We start from the raw sequence: 6,149 nt of genomic DNA on the forward strand, positions 1-6,149 counted from the left end.
GTGACCCCGGCTGCGCGTGCTGGATTACCTGCGTGTGATTATAGTAGATTATGGTAGTATGACTTCCGGGTACTTCTCCTCCGTAGTTCAGTAGAATAATTAACTAACAAATCAACAAATAAACAGCTCAACTCTCTTTTTCTCTGAAATACCTTACTCCAGGTACGGAGGTATGGAGTTAGAATCATGTCATTAGAAATTTAATTTAGAAAACAAGGAAGCCACTTTTTATTTTATTTATTTTTTATTTTTATTTTTATTATTATTATTTTTTTGTCACACACTAAACTATGAAATGAATTGACTCGTTTATGATTGGTTCTACTTTCAACGCACAAAGTCTAGAAATCAAATGTTCATAAATCCAAATCTGAATGAATGAATGAATGAATGAATGAATAAATAGCCCACTGTTCAGCATGGACAGAGTTTATTCTCTGGTGAAGATGTGCAGGCTTCTCTGGAACATTATTCTGTTTCATAAGAGATATGATAAAAGGAAGGGATCAGCATGTGCAGAAACACAATATGCATTCAGCTTTCAGTTCAGTTTATCCTGTAGGATCTTATTTGATTTTTAGAATCTTACATATATATATGTACACACACACACACATAATATATATATATATATATATACTGTACTGTGCAAAAGTCTTAGGCACAAAAATAATAATGCCTTCAAAAATAATGAAACTAAATGTTTCTACATTAAAAAAATACTACAAAGAGCAGTAAACAGTAATAAATGAAACAAAGTCAATATGTGGTTCAATTTGCTTTCACAATCACACCCAGGTAACTTGTAGATTATAAGAAATTAAATTCAGAGCCTGAATGATTTTTAGAAACTGATTGTATGCAGTCTTAATTTTGAATTTCAAATATTCTTATACCCAAAGCGTGAAATTCAGGTTCAGATTTTAGATTCAAGATAATTATATTCAAATTTTAGTATTTACATTTTAATTTCTAATGACATGATTCTAGCTCCAGCCTGAACTCTGCCCTGCCAGACTGCCCGAGGGCACCCTCAACCAAATTTTGAACCTCTTCTTTGTTTGTCATATCAATTTCCTGTTCCATCACTACATAAAGCACATGGACACTAAAACACTTTGTGAAGTCTTGCACTTTGCCTAGTCTTTGTATTGAGTTCTGAGCCTTGTTCTCTGGATCACTACTCTGTGTCTTCGACCTCATTTTACCTTTTACCTTTGCCATTTTACCCCTTTTCTTTGACGCTGCATCTGCCTTTTGGTATTTTTGACCTTGGCCCTCTCTCTCATTGTTGATTTTTGGATACTGTATTTTGGATAGACATTTGTTCATTGTGAATTTCCTGGTATCGGCCCTGTCTGTTCTGACCCTGATATTCTGTTTGGATCCTTATGACCTGTCCCTGAGTCCTCCGTTACACCAGGATTCATTTCTATGGTAACATGAATTTAATAGTAAATAAACCTTTTAAGAGATTAAACACATTCTGTTTATAATCTTGTTATAATCTTATATTGTTATAATCTTATAATTCATATTCTAGTAATAATCTTGCAGTAGAGAGATTTTTAGTGACATGGGGTCCTGCATTTTCCTGATGTTTTGCAAAATTAAATTAGAACAGCTCTGGTGTTCTGATCAGATCAAGATGATGATGTTAGAACGACTCATGTAACATCTTACCATGAATGTGCGCATGGCTTAGTTCTTTAATAAATTTGAAAGAGCAATCAATAAAGAACAACAACAATCTTGCTTGTATTACAGAGATGATGTTCAGGTTCTTCTGGAGCGAAAAGTGAAATATGTGTTATTTAAAAAATTTCTGGTGTTTTGAAAGGTGAAGCAGAAAGTTGATCTTTTTGGTGGTGTCCCATTTCCTGGTTCCACCTGTACACATAGCTGTTGTTAGGAAAAACCCAGAGCATGAGAAGGGCTTTGGGGAATATATATCTATCAGCATTATTTACAGTATATTGATCATCACTGTGAAAAAGAGACAATAGAATGGTATAAGAGTTGTATTGCTATAGAATATAGACTCCCTGTTTACTGTTTTGCTGGGGTATAGATATCTTTCACTCGCTCACTTCTCTCTTTTACGTGATTGATTATATATATATTTAATCATCAGCATGGATAAGATATTAGAGAATACACAATTGAAATAAGACAAAAGTGTGTTGGCCTTCATAATTCAGGCAATAGCTATGAAAATAGCTACAGGTCTGTAAATGTAGCACATCCACTGTTAGAGCAAAAATTAAGACAACTTATGGTGTAATGAACCTTTCTGGAAGACGACACAAGTGTATTTTGCCCCCATGCACAGTGACATGGACAGTGATTACATTTTATCAAAGGACCACGGTTGGAGATTTGCAGAAGATGGTAGCATTTTGGGGTCAGCAAATCTACAATTAGATGCCACCTTCATCCCAGCAAACTATTTGGAAGGTGTGTCAGAATAAAGCCTTTTATTTTATTTAACCACAAATGTAAGCATGGAGTTTACTAGTTTATTAGTACAGTAAAAAATGATGATGTGGGCTGTTTTTTCCTCCAAATGTCAGGAAAATATGGTTAGGAAACATAGCATCAGAGAGTTTAAATGAAAATCAGTCTGCTTCTGTCAAGAAACTGGGCCATGGTTGAATCTTATACAATAATCCAATCTACAATAATCCAAAACATGTTCAAATCCACACAAAAGTGGTTCAGTGCCCACAGAATCAAGCTTTTGACAAGTCCATTCTGATCCCTTAACTTAAACCCTATTGAAAACCTGTGGGTTAAACTAAAAATGAGAGACCATAACAAAGAACCTAGGACTCTGGAAGATCTGGAGAGATTCTGTCCTGAGAAGTAATCTCAGGTACTCTCTGAGTATCCTCCAATCCCATCACGCATTATAGGAGAAGACTCGGTGCTGTTATGTTCACACAGCGAGGTTACACAAAGTACAAAATGGAGGGTTGCCAATAATTGTGCCACAAAAAATATATCTAAATTTATAAAATTTGGAATATATTTACTCCCGTTAAAGGTTACACATCTCTCTTCTTTTCCATTTTAGATTAATCATTTTTATTTTTTTATTAGATTAGATTTTTTTAAACCCATTTTACTAAGGGTGCCAATAATTCTAGCACAGACTGTAAATAGATGGCTTGCAGCAACATGAGATAGCATAGCTATTGAATAGAAGACAAGAGTTAATTAAAAAGTGTTTTTTCTGAAAAAGTACCATGGCTAAGAGTGACCCTTTAACCAAGTCAGAATTTCCTTAACCACATAATATCTGGAATAAACTGGAGTGTTATGGTTTTTAATGTCATCCTCTTAGAACATGAGAAGCTGTAAGTAGATATCTTATAGTTATAGATATCATGAGATCATGAGATCGTGATGTTATAAAGCTCTAGATAGATGTTAATCTCTTTCTTTTCCCCTGCAAAATGGAGATTAGTTAACTCCGAATAACATTGTGTTTTCCCAAGTTAATGTATGCTGCCCGCATTCTGTGTTATTTGGCTAATTAAAGACAAGCAAAGTCAAGCCATGTTTGGTATCTAAACTTTTGCAAAAGAGCAATGAGGCTAATATAGCCAGCAATTTATTTCCACCAGTACAGCATCAATCAAATTTCCTTCATTCTTCAATTACACATCATCTTTTTTAAAAAAAAAAAAACTCACACACTTTATCATTCTTCCTTCAAGACTGCCCACTTTATAATTCATCCTTAAACATATCATGCTTCACTCTTCAAGCTTGTGCACATCATCCTCCTTTCTTTGACCTTGCATAATTTCAGTCTATTTCACTAGATAAACAATAGCACAACCGTTTCGAATACAGCTCCTCACTTTCCCGTGAGCTTTAGTGACTCTCTGATAACAGACGGTTCTGTGTCTTATGATGTGTGATTAGAAATTAAATTTTCTGATCTTTAAATATAAACAACTAAAAAAGCAGAGAAGGATTTGGCCATTAGGTGCCACTGAATTTAATACAATTTTGTATGCGATTTAGCCAATGCTTTATTAATGTAATGACTTATTCATGCCTTTAAAATCAATGATAATGAAAATGTAGCATGTGCGTATCTGCTAAGCATGACAATGTCATCAGAGATTAGACTTCACTGCACGTCCTTCAGCCTCACAACACACAAAATCTCATGTCCTCAGCCTTTAATCTTGCTCAGTTTCACTAATCATCTACATTTATTTTAAGAGGAAAATTGTGCGTTTCATTTTTGGCCAGCCTATTCCTTAAAAGCTGCCTTGACATCCTGCAGCATAGAGCCAAAAAGAGCATTTCGGGTATCAGTGAGCTTTAGTGATGCTCCCTGATAACAGATGGTGCTGTTTCTTATGATGTCTCCCTGGAAATATTAAATCCTCTGACCTTCAAATATAAGAATCGAAGGCAGGATAAGGCACCATTCTGCCATCACGCAATGTTTTATAAATGTAATGGAATAGAATTGGGTAGCTTTAAAGTGAGTAATGAGGAAATGTGTGCATAATCTGCATGTTCCTATATGCAAAACACAATCTTCCTTTTCTCACACGTCATATAAAATGGTACTGTGGTTATTTCTGAAATCGAAAACACCACAGCAGTGTGACTTAATGATGTGCCACTATCTTGCTATAGCTGACTGGCAGTGCATAGCCAAATTTCTCTCATTAGGCATCACTGATTAAATTAGCAGTTGCAGGCAGGCATTTATACAAGCTATGTTTCATTAAATTAAGCATCTGGGACATACATTAATGTTTCATTTTTACTGCATTACCAGTATCAGAGCTCACGGATACAGGATACAGACCAGACACTTAAGAGATAATGGCCCACAAGTGTACAAATATTAAAAAAATGGACGTGGTGAAGGCAAGAAACAACACAACACAAAGTGTGGAAACGTGGCATGCTTTAGTGGGAACTGCTTACAGCAAGGCTACTTACTAACATTTAAACAAACCAAGGTTTTGGATATTTTTCTAACTCAATGGTATGTTAAAAAAAAAAAAAGATACTCTCATTTTATTTAGCCAAGTTTAGTCTTAGGCCACCATTATATGATTACTGTGTTTTAGGAGGGTATTATCTTGTTCTGTTTTTATCATTTTTAATTAAACGTCCTCTCTACTGACTGTCACATATATTTTATACTATATTCAAATGTCATGTTCACAGTGAACGGCCCACTCTCAAGGTATACATGACTTTAATATACGTCACGACGCATCAATACCCATATTCATACTGGGTTAGTTTTACATGGGCAGGTGGATGCAATTATTACTAGCATATCTTTGGAATTTTAGTTCCATCTGCATGTCATGTTAGTGTTCTCATGTCTGGAAAGACTACACTGTTTTCACATAGTATGAAAGTTGTAAGGAAGGTTCTTTTCTCTCGCACTGAATCCTAACCAAAACCAAGTTCTAGCTGAGTTTCAAATGAAGAACAAAAAAACATAAATGATTTTTAAAGGACTTGATAGAGAAGCTGCACTTCTCTAGGTTTTAGGTGTGTGTTTGAGTTCCTAGCACAGGAACATAAATGTTATGGTCATGTGAACGACTAATGGCCACAAGACCAACAACAAGCTGTTATAACAAAGGTAAAAATGATTGGTTTGTATTAAAATTATGTGCCCAATATGCATAGGATTTGTTTTGTGACAACTATGTGCACAACACGAAGACACTCTCATCATTGTGATTTATACAGAGATCACTTATCCTGTGCAAAATGATCATAATTTCCTCAGACCTTCTCTGTCAACATTAAGCCTACTTCAGCCTACTTAAGAAAAATGTTTATAATCCCAGTGGTTTTGTCTCATTTCTACCGTCAGTGTGCTTTTACATTGTGCATGAAAAAAATCTGTGGCTATGTGGTAACTAGCTAAATCATTAGCCTTAGTAACTAACTAGCTTAAAATCAGTCTTCATATTGACTAATACAGTGTTGTTATGCCCTGAATGCTGACTATAGTTACATAGCATCAGGAATGTTGATGTAGAGCTGCGAGCTTTAATTTTGGACTAACAACTTCCGTAAAATGTGAATAGACTCTACTTTATCGCTGCATTAAATCTGCACTCCTAATTCTGATGGTATTAATGTAT

Source organism: Pangasianodon hypophthalmus, chromosome 6, assembly GCF_027358585.1.
Source record: "Pangasianodon hypophthalmus isolate fPanHyp1 chromosome 6, fPanHyp1.pri, whole genome shotgun sequence".
Taxonomy (NCBI): domain Eukaryota; kingdom Metazoa; phylum Chordata; class Actinopteri; order Siluriformes; family Pangasiidae; genus Pangasianodon; species Pangasianodon hypophthalmus.